Here is a 15,664-nt window from a genome sequence, read left to right as displayed (position 1 = left end):
ATGTGTGGTTGGGGGAAGGAAAAGCCTTGGGCTGCACTGGGGGAGTGCAGAGCAGGGGTGACACCCCAGAAACCTGCAGCAAAGGGATGGACAGGTGGGGTGAGTGGATAGGAGAGGCAACGAGCCTAAAATCTAAAAGGGGAGTATGGGGTCTAGTGGTCAGAGAGGGAGGGCATTGGTTGGTGGCCAGAATTCCTGGGTTCTATCTCCAGTCCTGGGAGGGGAGTGGCGGGGGGGTCCAGTGGTTAGAGTGTGTGTTGAGGGGGAGCCAGGACTCCTGGGTTCTCTCCCTGGCTCTGACTCTCTCTTGTTCAATCCCTCAGCAGTTACCCAACTCGCCAGCATGTGGAGCGAGGGGCTAGGTCCAGGTTGTGACATGGCCGAGTCCAATACTGCCCCTTTGTTACCCAACCCAGGGCAGAGTTGAGGGTGGCCTGGGTGACCCGCTAAGAAAGGCAATTCTGGTGGGTTTGTGTGTGGGTCACGCTGCCCCCTGCTGGATGGACCCCTCTAGGTCAGAACCAGTCACAGCCCGGGTCAGACCCTGGGAGCCCAGCCCCCTCTGTCTTCACAGCTATGTCTATTGGTCTCCTGGAAAGGTCCATTCTCATTGGTAGCTGTCCAGTGGCAGTGAGTTCCACAGGCCTTGGCACATGCTGTGTGGGGCAGGAGGTCCTTGTGTTGGGAGCAGTGGGGGTGAACTGTGTGCGGTTGTGTCTCTGAGCACAATTGTGAATATTCTGGTGTGTGTGTGTGATTGTGAGTGTGGCTGGGGGTGTGATTATTTCTCTCTTTGGGGGGTGGGCTAGCATGCCCCTCTGGGTGCGTTGTGTGTGAGTGTTGGGATTGTGTGAGTCCCCTTCTGTGTCAATGTGTGTGTGTGTCACTTGCTGCAGGATACAAAATCCTGCAAGCCAACACACACACACACACACATACACACACAGAGCGGGGCTCAGCCCCACCAGCAGGGGGCAGCAGGGACACACACATCTCTCCTGAGCCAGCTTGGACAATTTCCCACCACGACCTGGCACAGTGCTGGTGCCCCCACGCGGCGGTGGGCAGTGACTGGGCTGGGGTGGGGGAGATGTGCTGGATTCAGAAGGAAGCACTTTGGGAAAATCAGCCAAGGCCCTTAGCAGAGTTGGAAAACCGACCCAGTGACCCCTGTACTACCCTGGGAGGAGAGTGGGGTCGAGTGGTCAGAGCAGGAAGGTGGCTGGGCACCAGGACCTCTGCGTTCTGTACCTAGCTCTGGAAGTGGAGGGGGTCTAGAGCAGGGGGACTGGGATCCAGGACTCCTGGGTTCCATAGGGGAGACTGTTTTTCCCTGTGCTTCCCTCCCTAGAGATCCCAGCCCAGCCTCCTATTGGAGACTGAGTGGGAGCTGGGGAAGTTGCTCTCCCACTTCAGAGTCATGATTCAAACCCCTCCCCCATGGGCTGTAACATCATGGAACCTCCCCCTCCCCAAAGCAGAAAGTAGAAGCCCCACCCCTCAGAGAAGGTGGGGGGTCTAGTTGCACCCACTCATGCTTACAAAGAAACGCAATACCCACCCAGCCCCCTGCTAGGACAGGATCTCCTGCTCCCACTACTTTCCTTATCACCATGAACTGCTACCAGCCAGGCACCACATCCCATTCACACACCTTTGGTCAATATGTAGCTCAGTGGCAATCACTGCCCCGAAGGGACTCCAGTGCAGGCACTCGCAGTACAAACTCCTCACACCAGATTCTATCCACACGCAGAGAATTCTCTCCACCGGGATCCTTTGGTTCATCTCGCAGTTCTCTGTCCTGCTGCCAGGCACTGCTCATCTGCATAACCCCGCCCATGGACACATGACACCTTCTGTCATTTTGATCTCAAGTGAATGAGTTGCCTGCTGGGAGTGAGCACGTCACTGCACGTCACAGCCCCAGCACACAGCAGCTGGGCGGGGATTGTCTGTGAGCCCCGGGCTGGAGGCAGGGCTTCAGGGAGAGACCCAGCCTCACAGACAGCCTGGGGCAGGGAGATATTGAGGTCAGGAGGAGAGGAGAGGGGGTTGTCAGAGACCCAGCCTGGGGTGCAGGGGAAATGGGCTGAGGTGGAGGAAGTTGAGGGAGAGAAGAGACATGTGGGGTGGGGTGGAGTGGGGAGAAATGTTGGTCCAGGGAATCTGAGTCACTCCCAGGACATGCTGTGCAGGGGGGAGCACAGGGGCAGGGAGAAATGGGTGGTTTGGAGGGAACTGGGAAAGAGAAGAGATACATGGCAGGACACACCTTGGGACAGGGAAACTGACTTGTTCTGAATACATGTGGAGCTGACAGGGCAGAGGCAGATCATGCTGGTCCCAGGGTAATTTCCAGAGGTTCTGATTCCCCACTCAGCCGTGGGCTCACCTCTGGGCTGAGGAGACCTGGGGTGGGGCGCATGCAGGGGCTGTGTGTGTGTGTGTGTGTGTGTGTCAGGCTGGGGGAGCTGCATGGGCAGAGATGCTGGAACTGGGGGTGCTGCAGCAGCCCCTGGCTTGACATGGTTTCCATCACACTCTGGGGTTACAGTTGATTCAGTGGCTCAGCACCCCCCCAATACAGATTGTTCTGGCACCACTGGCCTAGGGTCACCATCTAGTGTCCTTTGCTGTCCCGCTCAGGGCCTGTCTGGCTCTCCTAGAGCAGAGCGAGTGCCCAGCTCTCTTGGGGAAGGGTTGGCGAAAGCTCTGGACAGATACTAATAGCGCCAGGAAGCCTGGACGAATATTAGTTGGACAGAGGAGCCTGGAGCAGTTTTATCAGAGAGCAGAAATGAATCCCAAACACAGCACTGGAGCTGCAGTGCTCGGGGTGTGGGCCTGGGTTTCCTGCACAGTCTCCCTGCACCTCCTCGTGGCATAACAAGTTCCCTGCAGAGAAGCAGAGGTGCAGGAACGAGGGTTGCGGTGGGTGCTGCAGCGGACTTGAAATCCAGTTCAGAATGTGAGTAGTGACCTCGTCTCCTTCCTGCACCTGCTCTACATTGCTCCACAGCAGCTTTTTCCCCTGCAGAGTCACCCCAGCACGGCAGTGCAACCGCCCAGGTTTCAGCAGGGGCACCTGGCAAGGACAGTGGGTGCAGCTAACAGCCTGGTGTGCCTGGCAGTGAGGCAGCTGTAAAAAAGCAATGCTTCCCCCAGAAGTACAGAGACTGAACTCCCCAACTATAACATCATGACCCCCTGCAGAAAGCCACACATCAGTTGTATTTTCACAGGGAGATGCAAAATCCAAGTGATACCAATTTTTAAGTTGAGTAAATAAAGTTGAGGAGGTAGTTATTAACCTCACAAATATATACTAAAGATCCCTCAACATAACACCTGAAGGTGAAATAGGAAGAGAGACAAACCTTGTCAGTAAAGGCTCATTTCCCAAACAATCCTCAAAATGTTACTAATTCCCACCCCTCCCCCACAGGAGCTCTGTGCAGTGTCACTGTTCTGCAGGCAGCTTCCCATTCAGTGCTGTTGTGGGACATTCCCAGGCCTGGAAATGTACCATTGACAGAATTTGAAGAGCAAACCTGGCTCCCCACGCCAGGCAGGATTTGAGTGTTTTGTCCCTATCACTTAGTCTTTGTCAATAGCACAGATGACAAGGGAGGGATCCTGGCACAGGGGCTGGTGGGGGAGAAAGGATTGTAGATTCTGTCCTGCGCTCTGGAGAGGAGGTAATAATTGAAGGGGGCATTTTTTACTTCTCCCCTCCTCAGTGTCCCCTGGGCTGGATTCTACATGGCAAATGAGGGAGTGATGCCACTTGGTTAAAGAAAACCAGGGCTCTGAGTGAGGTTTGAACTCACAACCTCAGTATAGCTCCTCTCAGTACTGCTCTATAAGTGCTGTGCACTAACCAATCATGCCACTGGAGCACTTATTAATTAGTATTTTCTTAGACCCCTAGGCTGAAAAAGCCAAGGAGTGACCCCCCCAAACATTCTCAGTGGGGATGAGAGCAGGTAGCGACAAGTGTGGGTACTTGGTGGGTGGCTTCTTCTTAAGGATTCCAGGCAACATTTGACCCTTTTGTTCTTCCCTGTGTAATAACAGAGCTGGTTAAGACTCACTGGAGAGTCTTGCTGCAAACCAACAGATCTGAAATCACTGATCACCAGGTCTAAGCATTAGTCCTGCTTTGGGACAGTGTCTCTCATGCAAGAAACTGCTGAGACTGTGCTGGGAGTAAGGATTCCTCACTAACAGCTGAAATCAGGGAGAGCTGTGTGAAGTGCAGGGCCCTAGGGGTGCCTGAACAGGGGGGAACAACACCCCAGGACTTTTAAAAATGGGAGGGCTCTGCCATGCCACTTTGTAATGACCGTAAGGGTGAATGATGGGGCGAGGGGATGGAGAGCAGTGAGCGGGAGGGGTCTTGGGGGATGAGGCAGCATAGGAGCGGGGCTTGGGGAGAAGGGGTGGTGCAGGGGCGTGGCCTCAAGTGGAAGGGGTGAGGTTACTGTTTGGGCTCAGGTGGCAGCCATTTTTAGGCAGGGCCACCCGGGGGGGCAAGTGGGGCAATTTGCCCCAGGCCTCGGGCCCTGCAGGCCCCCCACAAGCCCTGGCCAAGAATCCCTTCCCTGGCTAGAGGCACCTTTTTAATTTTTACTCACCCGGTGGTGGTCCTGGTCTTTAGATGCACTTCGGTGGCGGGTCCTTCAGTGCCGCCCAAGACGCAGTGTGAGTGAAGAACCCGCTGCCACTGAAGACTCGGACGCCACCCAGTGAGTACAAGAGCCGCAGGGGGTGGGACCTTTTTTTAATGTCTGCTCCCCCGCTTTGCCCCAGGCCCCCAAATCCTCTGGGTGGCCCTGCTTTTAGGGAGCCTGTTCCCCCCTGGTGGGACCACAAGACATCCCCGAGCAGAGAGGGGCCAGCAGAGCGGTGACAGGGGGGAACGGCAAGTGGCTGGCAATGTGGCCAAACAGCGGAGGGAGAAAGGGGCTTTCCCCCCGGGAGGTGAAAGGTGAACTCTGGGTTTTCATTGACCCAGGACAGCAGCTGTGGGTGAGGTGCAGTGAAGGGAGGGGCACATCCACAGAGCATTTGGTGTCTGGATTTAAGAGCCCGAGGCAAAAGGCCACTGCCCAGCGCACTATGGGTTGGTGTTTTGCTCGTAGTGTTGTGTTATGAATCCTGATTGTGTTTTTTTCCCAAGTTAATACAAGGTGATTTTCCTCCTTTTTATTAAAGTTTCTTTTCTACACTCAGTGGTTGTGAATGGGGAGAGTATTGCCTCTTAGAGGCATCCAGTGGGCAGGGCTAGTTTTCCCAGGTTACTGGGTGGGGGCTTAGGCAGATTGTGTGCTATATTGTTGAAGAGGAGCCCCAAGCACCCAGGCAGGGAATTGTAACTTCAACCTTCAGAGTAAGAGCCAGAGGTGCTGCCAGCTGAGCTAGCCAGTCCGCCTAAACGTATTAACCCCTTTCACTGCAAGAGCAAACATCGGCTACTTCTGTGCTTCTCAGCAGCTGGGAAAGAGCCTCCTGGGGAAATATCTCCTGCTACACCGCCAAAAGAAGCCCCTTGAGTGGGAACAGTCAGAGGCCCCACCTGCTTTCCAACCACCTTGTGGTGCTGGCCGCAGAACAAATGCTGGTCTGTGAGTGGCCTTCAGTGGGGGTTTGCCATGCCAGGAAGCAGGCTGGCCAGGTGTCACTGCGGCCATCTGCTGGCCACACATAGGCATGGTTCTCCCCTCCTCTTGCCCTGCCCTTGGTTGCTCTGTGGCTTTTAAGCCTTCCCTTGGAGCTGTCAGCATCAGCCACCTCTGCTCTAAGTGCCCAGAGGAGGAGAGGTGTGCTGGGCTCCAGCCTGGGACTCTGCCTCCCTCCTGCCTAGCCCTGACTATGAAGCCTGGGCCTGGCCCTACTTCCTTTGAATGCCATGTGGGCAAGAGGAAGCGTGTGGCAGCTGCAAGGATCAAAGTTGTGGACATCAGGTGAAGCAGCAAGAAACAAGCATATGATCAACCTGCAGGGCTCTCTAGCCAGACTGTTAAGTTCTAGGACCCCAGCATACAGCAGCCGGCCCATTGAACCGGCCGGACCAAAGACCTGTCTCCAGTGGGCATCAGTCACGCAGCAGGAGGGGAAAAAAACCTCACTCTGGTTCACCCTGAGAGTAGGTAGCCAAGCACATCAAGCTCCATGGCTTTGCAGCAAACCAACGTTGCTCCAGGAGGTCCCACTGAGATTTGAACTCAGATTCCAGGATCCAAAGTCCTGAGTGCTGCCCACTACACCATGGGACCTACGGCCATTTCCTTTTCTAGACCCCCGTGACTCTCAGCTGGCTGGTTTGAACCCTGCACTTATTGCTTCCCACTAGCGGCTTCCTCTCACAGGACTCTCTCTCCTCCTCCAGCGACTGTGGTCCTGCACTATCAGATCTGCGGGTCCTGCCCCGAGTCCCCACATCCCCCTGCTTTGTCTCCATTCCCTGCAGGCCACAAAAATGTTAGCGGAGGCCGCCCCTCCCTTCACTCAGTGCTCCCACTCATATCAGCCAGTTGCAGACTCATCTCCTGGAACTCGGCCAGCTGTCGCTTGATCCGGTCATACAGTCACACATTGACTGGCTCCGCAGCCTGGATGCTCTTCTGGAAACCCCACAGGTGACGCTGCAGGACTTGGCACCAATGGTTTGTTTAATGTTATGGTGTTTCCCCAGCTGCTGAAACAAAGCCGCCAACAAAGCATGGGGGGGGCGGTGGCGGGCTCTGGGATGGAGTTAGGGTGAGGGTGGGATGCAGAATCTGGGCTGGGTTGGGGTGCAAGGGGGCAGTGGCAGACTCAGGGAGTTTAGGTGCATGAGGTGCAGGTTCTGGGCTGGAGCAGGGGTTTGGGGTGTGGCACCTATCTCAGGCAGCTCCTGAAAGTGACCCACACCCCCCTCTGGCACAACTCCTACATGGAGGAGGCTGGGGGGGTCTCCTGGCACCACTGCCCGCAGGCAACACCCCTGCAGCTCCCATTGCCGCAGTTCCAATGGCAGAGTTGGCACTTGGGGTGGGGGCAGCGTGTGAGAGACGCACCCCACAGGGGCCACAGGGACATGCCAGATGCTTCTGGGAGTGGTGCGCCGTGTGAAGCGAGGGTGGGCAGGAATCTGCTTTAGCCTGACTATGCTGCCGGTAGTGGGGGCAGGAGCCACTGAGCCCTTTCAAATCCCCCAGGGCCAGCTGCTCAGGCTTTCTGATGGGAAGCAAAGGGAAGCCACAAGAGTGGTCATGAGCAGTTCTGGGGAGTCTTTTGGGGGCTCCTGGAGTAGGCAGCAGAGAGGTGCAGCCTCACCACAGTCTGTTTCCCTGGAGGGGAGAGGGGGCTTCAGGGTGACATCCCACCTCTGGGCATCCAGGAGCCTGTGCTCCCCCCTGCCATGCTTGTGCCTCCACATTTATTTATTGGCAAATAAAATTTGCAGAATTTTAAACTATTGTGCACAGAATTTTTATTGTGCAGAATCTCCTGAGAAGTGAAACTGACTCAGGGAACCTCCTTGGATTATCACTGCCTGGTTAACCACTCAGCCACCACACCAATGCACAGAGAGAGTGCCAAGCCCTACTGCTATGTGGGGGTGGGGGCTGGGGTCGGGTCATACACATTCAGACTGTATGCTCCCCCAGCTACAAACTGCTGCTGATTTCCCATTTAGGACATTAGCCCTTACTGACAAGTATCAGAGGGGTAGCCGTGTTAGTCTGGATCTGTAAAAGTAGCAAAGAATCCTGTGGCACCTTATAGACTAACAGACGTTTTGGAGCATGAGCTTTGGTGGGTGAATACCCACTTCTTCAGATGCATGTGGTGGAAATTTCCAGGGGCAGGTATATATATGCTAGCAAGCAAGCTAGAGATAACGAGGTCAGTTCAATCAGGGAGGATGAGGCCCTGTTCTAGCAGTTGAGGTGTGAAAACCAAGAGAGGAGAAACTGGTTCTGTAGTTGGCAAGCCATTCACAGTCTTTGTTCAATCCTGAGCTGATGGTGTCAAATTTGCAGATGAACTGAAGCTCAGCAGTTTCTCTTTGAAGTCTGGTCCTGAAGTTTTTTTGCTGCAGGATGGCCACCTTAAGGTCTGCAATAGAGTGGACAGGGAGGTTGAAGTGCTCTCCTACAGGTTTTTGTATATTGCCATTCCTAATGTCTGATTTGTGTCCATTTATCCTTTTCCGTAGAGACTGTCCAGTTTGGCCGATGTACATAGCAGAGGGGCATTGCTGGCATATGATGGCGTATATTACATTGGTGGATGTGCAGGTGAATGAACCAGTGATGGTGTGGCTGATCTGGTTAGGTCCTGTGATGGTGTCGCTGGTGTAGATATGTGGGCAGAGTTGGCATTGAGGTTTGTTGCATGGATTGGTTCCTGAGCTAGAATTATTATGGTGCGGTGTGCAGTTACTGGTGACAATATGTTTCAGGTTGGCAGATTGTCTGTGGGCAAGGACTGGCCTGGCACCCAAGGCCTGTGAAAGTGTGGAATCATTGTCCAGGATGGGTTGTAGATCCTTGATGATGCGTTGGAGGGGTTTTAGCTGGGGGCTGTATGTGATGGCCAGTGGAGTCCTGTTGGTTTCTTTCTTGGGTTTGTCTTGCAGTAGGAGGCTTCTGGGTACACGTCTGGCTCTGTTGATCTGTTTCCTTATTTCCTCGTGCGGGTATTGTAGTTCTGAGAATGCTTGGTGGAGATTTTGTAGATGTTGGTCTCTGTCTGAGGGGTTAGAGCAGATGCGGTTGTACCTCAGTGCTTGGCTGTAGACAATGGATCGTGTGATGTTTCCGGGATGGAAGCTGGAGGCATGAAGGTAGGCATAGCGGTTGGTAGGTTTTCGATATAGGGTGGTGTTAATGTGACCATCACTTATTTGCACCGTGGTGTCAAGAAAGTGGACCTCCCATGTAGATTGGTCCAGGCTGAGGTTGATGGTGGGGTGGAAGCTGTTGAAATCGTGGTGGAATTTTTCCAGAGTCTCCTTCCCATGGGTCCAGATGATGAAGATGTCATCAATGTAGCGTAGGTAGAGAAGGGGCATGAGTGGAAAAGAGCTGAGGAAGCGTTGTTCCAGGTCGGCCATAAAGATATTGGCATATTGTGGGGCCATGCGGGTGCCCATAGCAGTGCCACTGATCTGGAGATATATATTGTCATCAAATTTGAAATAGTTGTGTGTAAGTATAAAGGCACAGAGTTCAGCAGCCAGTTGTGCTGTGACATCATCAGGGATAGTGTTCCTGACAGCTTGTATTCCATCTGTGTGTGGGATGTTTGTGTAGAGAGCCTCTACATCCATGGTGGCTAGGATGGTGTTTTCTGGGAGGTGACCAATGCATTGTAGTTTCCTCAGGAAATCAGTGGTGTCACGGAGATAGCTGGGAGTGCTGGTGGCATAGGGTCTGAGTAGAGAGTCCATATATCCAGACAGTCCTTAAGTGAGAGTGCCAATGCCCGAGATGATGGGGCATCCAGGATTTCCAGGTTTGTGGATCTTGGGTAGTAGATAGAATAACCCTGGTCGCGGCTCTAGGGGTATGTTGATTTCTTCTGGTGTTAGTGTAGGGAGTGTCCTGAGTAGATGCTGTAGTTTCTTAGTGTATTCCTCAGTGGGATCTGAGGGAAGTGGCATGTAGAATTTGGTATTGGAGAGTTGTCTGGCGGCTTCCTTTTGGTAGTCAGACCTGTTCATGATGACAACGGCACCTCCTTTATCAGCCTCTTTGATGATAATGTCAGGGTGGTTTCTGAGGCTGTGGATGGCATTGCGTTCTGCACGACTTAGGTTGTGAGGCAAGCGATGTTGTTGTTCCACGATTTCTGCCTGTGCACGCCGGCGGAAGCATTCAATGTATAGGTCCACACTGTCATTTCGACCCTCAGGAGAAGTCCATGTGGAGTTCTTCTTCTTGTGCTCTTGGTGGGAGGGCACCTGTGTATCAGTGCACTGTTCAGTGTTGTCCTGGAAGTATTCTTTGAGTCGGAGACGACGAAAGTAGGCTTCCAGATCGCCACAGAACTGTATCATGTTAGTGGGGGTGGCAGGGCAGAAAGAGAGTCCCCGAGATAGGACAGACTTTTTTCTGGGCTGAGTGTGTAGTTGGATAGATGGACGATATTGCTGGGTGGGTTAGGGGTACCACGGTTGTGGCCCCATGTGACAGGTAGGAGTTTAGACAGCTTACAGTCCTTTTTCCTTTGTAGAGAGGTGAAGTGAGTAATGTAGAACTCCTGTCTTATTCTAGTGAAGTCCGTTTGTATAGAAGTTTGGTTATTAATGAGAGTCTCCAGGTTGGAGAGCTCTTTTTTGATGTTTTCCTGTTTGCTGTATAGGATGCTGATCAGGTGGTTCCTCAGTTTTTTTGATAGAGTATAGCATACTCTTACTGACAAGGTTTGTCTGTGTTCTTTTTTTATCTCATGCTGCTAGTTAGAAGGATATTTTTTTTATTTTATTTTTTTCAAAAATACACAACTCCCTAAACCTGCTTTTAGCAATCAGAATAATTTAGTGTCACCTTATTTTTGTCTGCCCCAGTACAAAAGAAGAGGCTTTTGTGGTTCTCCTAACTCAGAGGATGAAAACAAACATGTGTCGGTCCCAGGGGTGCCTCTAGGCACCAGCAAAGCAAGCAGGTGCTTGGGGCAGCCCATTTTCAGGGGCAGCAGCTAAGAGGGATCGAGTCTGGGAGCAGTGACCTAGAATCCTACTTTTGCCATCTCTGACTCAACGAATACTTCCAACACACCTCTGAACAACATACTAACTCGCAGAATCATTCCTACCAATGCTATAATAAAAAGGATTCTGCATGGACTCCTCCTGAGGGTCGAAACAACAGACTGGACTTCTACATAGATTGCTTCCGTCAATGTGCATAGGCTGAAATTGTGGAAAAGCAGCATCACTTACCCCATAACCTAAGCCGTGCTGAACACAATGCCATCAACAGCCTCAAGAACAACTCTGACATCATAATCAAAAAGGCTGACAAAGGAGGTGCTGTCGTCATCATGAATAGGTCAGAATATGAACAAGAGGCTGCCAGGCAGCTCTCCAACTCCACATTCTACAGGCCATTACCCTCTGATCCCACTGAGGATTACCAAAAGAAACTACACCATCCGCTCAAAAAACTCCCTGAGAAAGCACAGGAACAGATCTGTACAGATACATGCCTAGAACCCAGCCAGATGTATTCTATTTGCTACTCAAGATCCATAAACCTGGAAATCCTGAATGCTCCATCATCTCAAGCATTGGCACATTAACAGCAGGATTATCTGGCTATGTGGACTCTCTCCTCAGGCCCTATGCTACCAGCACTTCCAGCTATCTTTGAGACACCACTGACTTCCTGAGGAAACTACAATCCATCGGTGATCTTCCAGAAAACACCATCCTGGCCACTATGGATGTGGAAGCCCTCTACACGAAGATTCCAGTCAAAGACAGACTACAAGCCGTCAGGAATAGTATCCCTGATAATATCACGGCTAACCTGGTGGCTGAACTTTGTGATTTTGTCCTCACCCACAACTACTTCACATTTGGGGACAATATATACCTTCAAGTCAGCGGCACTGCTATGGGTACCTGCATGGCCCCACAGTATGCCAACATTTTTATGGCTGACTTAGAACAACGCTTCCTTAGCTCTCGTTCCCTAGCACCCCTGCTCTACTTGTGCTACATTGATGACATCTTCATCATCTGGACTCATGGAAAAGAAGCCCTCGAGGAATTCCACTGTGATTTTAACAATTTCCATCCCACTATCAACCTCAGCCTAGACCAATCCACACAAGCGGTCCATTTCCTGGACACTACAGTGCTAATAAGCGATGGTCACATCAATACCACCCTATACCAGAAACCCACTGACCGCTATACTTACCTACATGCCTCCAGCTTCCATCCAGGACACACCACATGATCCATTGTCTACAGCCAAGCTCTAAGATACAACCGTATTTTGCTCCAATCCCTCAGACAGAGATAAACACCTACAAGATCTCTATCAAGCATTCTTAAAGCTACAATACCCACCTGCTGAAGTGAAAAAACAGATTGACAGAGCCAGAAGAGTACCCAGAAGCCACCTACTACAGGACAGACCCAACAAAGAAAATAACAGAACGCCACTAGCCATCACCTACAGCTCCCCACTAAAACCTCTCCAGCACATCATCAAAGATCTACAACCTATCCTTAAAGATGATCCCTCACACAGATCTTCGGAGACAGGCCATTCCTCGCTTATAGACAGCCTCCCAACCTGAAGCAAATACTCACCAGCAACCACACACACCATACAACGTAAACACTAACCCAGGAACTTATCCTTGCAACAAAGCCCGATGCTAGCTCTGTCCACATAGCTATTCAAGTGACACCATCATAGGACCTAATCACATCAGCCACGCCATCAGGGGCTCGTTCATCTGCACATCTACCAATGTGATATACACCATCACGTGCCAGCAATGCCCCTCTGCCATGTACATTGGCCATATCGGACAGTCTCTACGCAAAAGAATAAATGGACACAAATCTGACATCAGGAATCATAACATTCAAAAACCAGTGGGAGAACACTTCAACCTCTCTAACCACTCAGTGACAGACTTGAAGGTGGCAATTTTGCAACAAAAAAAACTTCAAAAACAGACTCCAGAGAGAGACTGCTAAACTCAAATATGCAAATTAGCTACAATTAACTCAGGCTAAAACAGAGACTGGGAATGGTTGGGTTATTACACTAATTGAATCTATTTCCCTATATTAAGTTCTCCTCACACCTTCTATGGGTCATCTTAATTATCACTTCAAAAGTTTTTTTTCTCCTGCTGATGATAGCTCATCTCAATTGATTAAACTCTTCCTGTTGGTATGCATACGTCCACCTTCTCATGTTCTCTATATGTATAAATATCTCCTGTCTGTGTGTTCCATTCTGTGCATCTGAAGAAGTGAGCTGTAGCTCATGAAAGCTCATGCTGAAATAAATTTGTTAGTCTATAAGGTGCCACAAGTACTCCTGTTCTTTTTGCAGATACAGACTAACACTGCTGCTACTCTGAAGCCTGGGAGCTGAGAACCAACAGGGGGCCCTGGGAGCTGTAGTTCCTTGGTTAGCTCCCTGCCTATAGAGCCAGCCCTGGAGCAGGGAAAGAACTACATTTCCCAGCATTCCCAGGAAAGGGAGGGGAAGGGAGTATGGTAGCTGAACCCTCATGCTGCAGCTTGCTGTGAATGGAGTGCTCACTGCTAGAGCGGGGTGGCACTGTGAATGGGGAACAACTGTGCCCAAAGAGTAGAAGGCTTTGGCCCAGATATCCCTTTCGGAAGACATCCCCAGACTGGCTTAGGGATACTGGTGTGACCTCACCTTGCAGCCCCCGAAGAAGGAATTGGGTGGACTAAATGGACAGTGCCCCTCTCTATCTGAAGCCTAGTAAGGGAGGTATGTGGGTCCCACTAGTATTTAAAATGAAAAGTAAGGGAGGGGAGGCTCTACTGGACCTGGGCAGCTTTAGATACAATACCAGGTACGTAGGAGGATTTCCACTTCTGAGCCATGGAAGCAGAAATTGACTTTTCCTTTCCAGATTTAGCTAATATTCAGAAAAGGAATCTAGCATCTGCCTTCCAGATTTGAACATCTCAAAATTCAGGAGTGCTCAAGCTCAGTTTGGGCAGCTGGTACTTCATTTCTCCCAAATCAAATATACTGATCCACTGTAACCTGCTGTAGAAAAAGTAGGATAAAATTGAGCAAGAAATGCTTCCCAGTGGTTTTTAGGACTGGAATTGCTATTTTCAACAGCCATTGCCTTTTTGTTTGTTTAAAAGGAAGACAGTGATATTGCATTGGCAAATTCCTCATAGAAACAAAGAGTGGAACAAAAGAATAATAAAGGCACCTCAACTTCTCCTCATTTATGGAGGACAGTCTTATAATATGCATCGAGATATCCTCCAATCACACAAGCTGAACATTGTTCCACTTTACTGCACTTCTATAACCATGTGGGAACCAATTCTGTGTGTGTTCTGTGCTGTCATAGTATAATTCCCAAATCTGGACCTTAGCGTCCAAAATATGGGTACTAGCATGAATTCCCCTAAGCTTAATTACCAGCTTAGATCTGATAGGCTGCCACCAATCAGGACTTAAGTAGAGCGCCTGATAGACTCTGGTGTCCCCAAACCCTTCCCTGGGGACCCCAAGACCCAGATTCCTTGAGTCTCAACAAAGGGGAATAAGTCATTTCCCTTCCCCCCTCCTTTCTTCCTCCCTGGTTACACTAGGAGACCACTGTGATTCAAATCCTTGAATCACCACTTCCCCTCCCTTCTCCCCCGGAGAGAGATACACAGATAAACGCAGAGAGCAGGCTTTTCTTCCCTCCTCCCTTTCCTTTCTCCCACCAATTCCCTGGTGAGTACACAGACTCAAGTCCTTTGAGCCTTAACTAGGAGAAAAAAATCAAACAGCTCTTAAAGCAAAGCTTTTAATAAAAAAAGAAAGAAAAAAGTAAAAGGTTTATCTCTGCAGTTTAGATGGTAAACAGTACAGGGTCTTTTAGCTTATAGAAAATGGATAAACAGCCTTATCCAGAAAAAATACAATTTAAACTATTTCCAGCAGACTACACATTTGCAAATATAGAAAAACAATGTAAAAGCCTATATTGTCTTTCTACCGTTGTACTTACAAATTGGAAACAGAAGATTAGAGAGCTCGGAGATTCATGTGGTCCCTCTCAGAGCCCAGAAAGAGAACAGCCTAAGAACAAAGGACTCACACCCAAACTTCCCTCCACCCAGATTTGAAAAAGTCTTGCTTCCTGATTGGTCCTCTGGTCAGGTGTTGTTTGTTAACCCTTTCCAGGTGAAAGAGACATTAACCCTTAGCTATCTGTTTATGACACGCCCCCCAAATCGCAGACAGTGGGGAACGTCACTGGCGGTGATTTGTTCCTAGAACTTTAGAATAAACAGATTAATACAACACATGCACCTTTACATATACTACTAAGTATGTAAACTACAAGAATTTCTACATTTTAAGAACAATTTTTAACCAGTGGATTGTGGGAAACTCTCACGGGAGAGTGCATCAGCTACTTTGTTAGAAGCTGCTGAAATGTGTTGAATTTCAAAATCACAATATTGGAGAGCTAAACTCCATAGAAGAAGTTTTTTGTTGTTCCCTTTGGCAGTATGAAGCCACTTTAGCGCAGCATGGTCAGTTTGTAGCTGGAACCACCATCCCCAAACGTATGGGCGTAGCTTTTGCAGGGCATACACAATGGCATAGCATTCCTTTTCACTGACTGACCAGTGACTTTCCCTCTCAGACAGTTTCTTGCTGAGAAACACAACAGGATGGAAGTTGTGATCCGGTCCTTCCTGCATGAGAACTGCTCCTATACCACGCTCAGATGCATCTGTGGTTACTAAGAATGGCTTGTCAAAGTCCGGGGCCGTTAGCACAGGGTCAGACATGAGCGTTGCCATAAGTTGGGTAAAGGCCTTTTGACACTCATCAGTCCACTTATCTGCATTGGGCTAGGTCTTTTTGGTCAGGTCGGTCAGTGGGGCAGCAATTTGGCTGTAGTGTAGTACAAA

At 50.3% G+C, this 15,664-nt stretch overlaps 1 non-coding gene across 1 annotated transcript; it reads right to left on the bottom strand.

The window, feature by feature from the left end:
* Window positions 1-6,209: 6,209 nt before the first annotated feature.
* On the bottom strand, window positions 6,210-6,281 carry TRNAQ-UUG. The gene has a single exon. It is a non-coding gene; the product is annotated as a tRNA-Gln (tRNA).
* Between the last annotated feature and the right edge of the window lie 9,383 nt (window positions 6,282-15,664).

Source organism: Gopherus evgoodei, unplaced genomic scaffold (assembly GCF_007399415.2).
Source record: "Gopherus evgoodei ecotype Sinaloan lineage unplaced genomic scaffold, rGopEvg1_v1.p scaffold_37_arrow_ctg1, whole genome shotgun sequence".
Taxonomy (NCBI): domain Eukaryota; kingdom Metazoa; phylum Chordata; order Testudines; family Testudinidae; genus Gopherus; species Gopherus evgoodei.
Note: the sequence above shows the minus strand (reverse complement) of the source record. Positions and strands in the feature narration are given on the sequence as shown.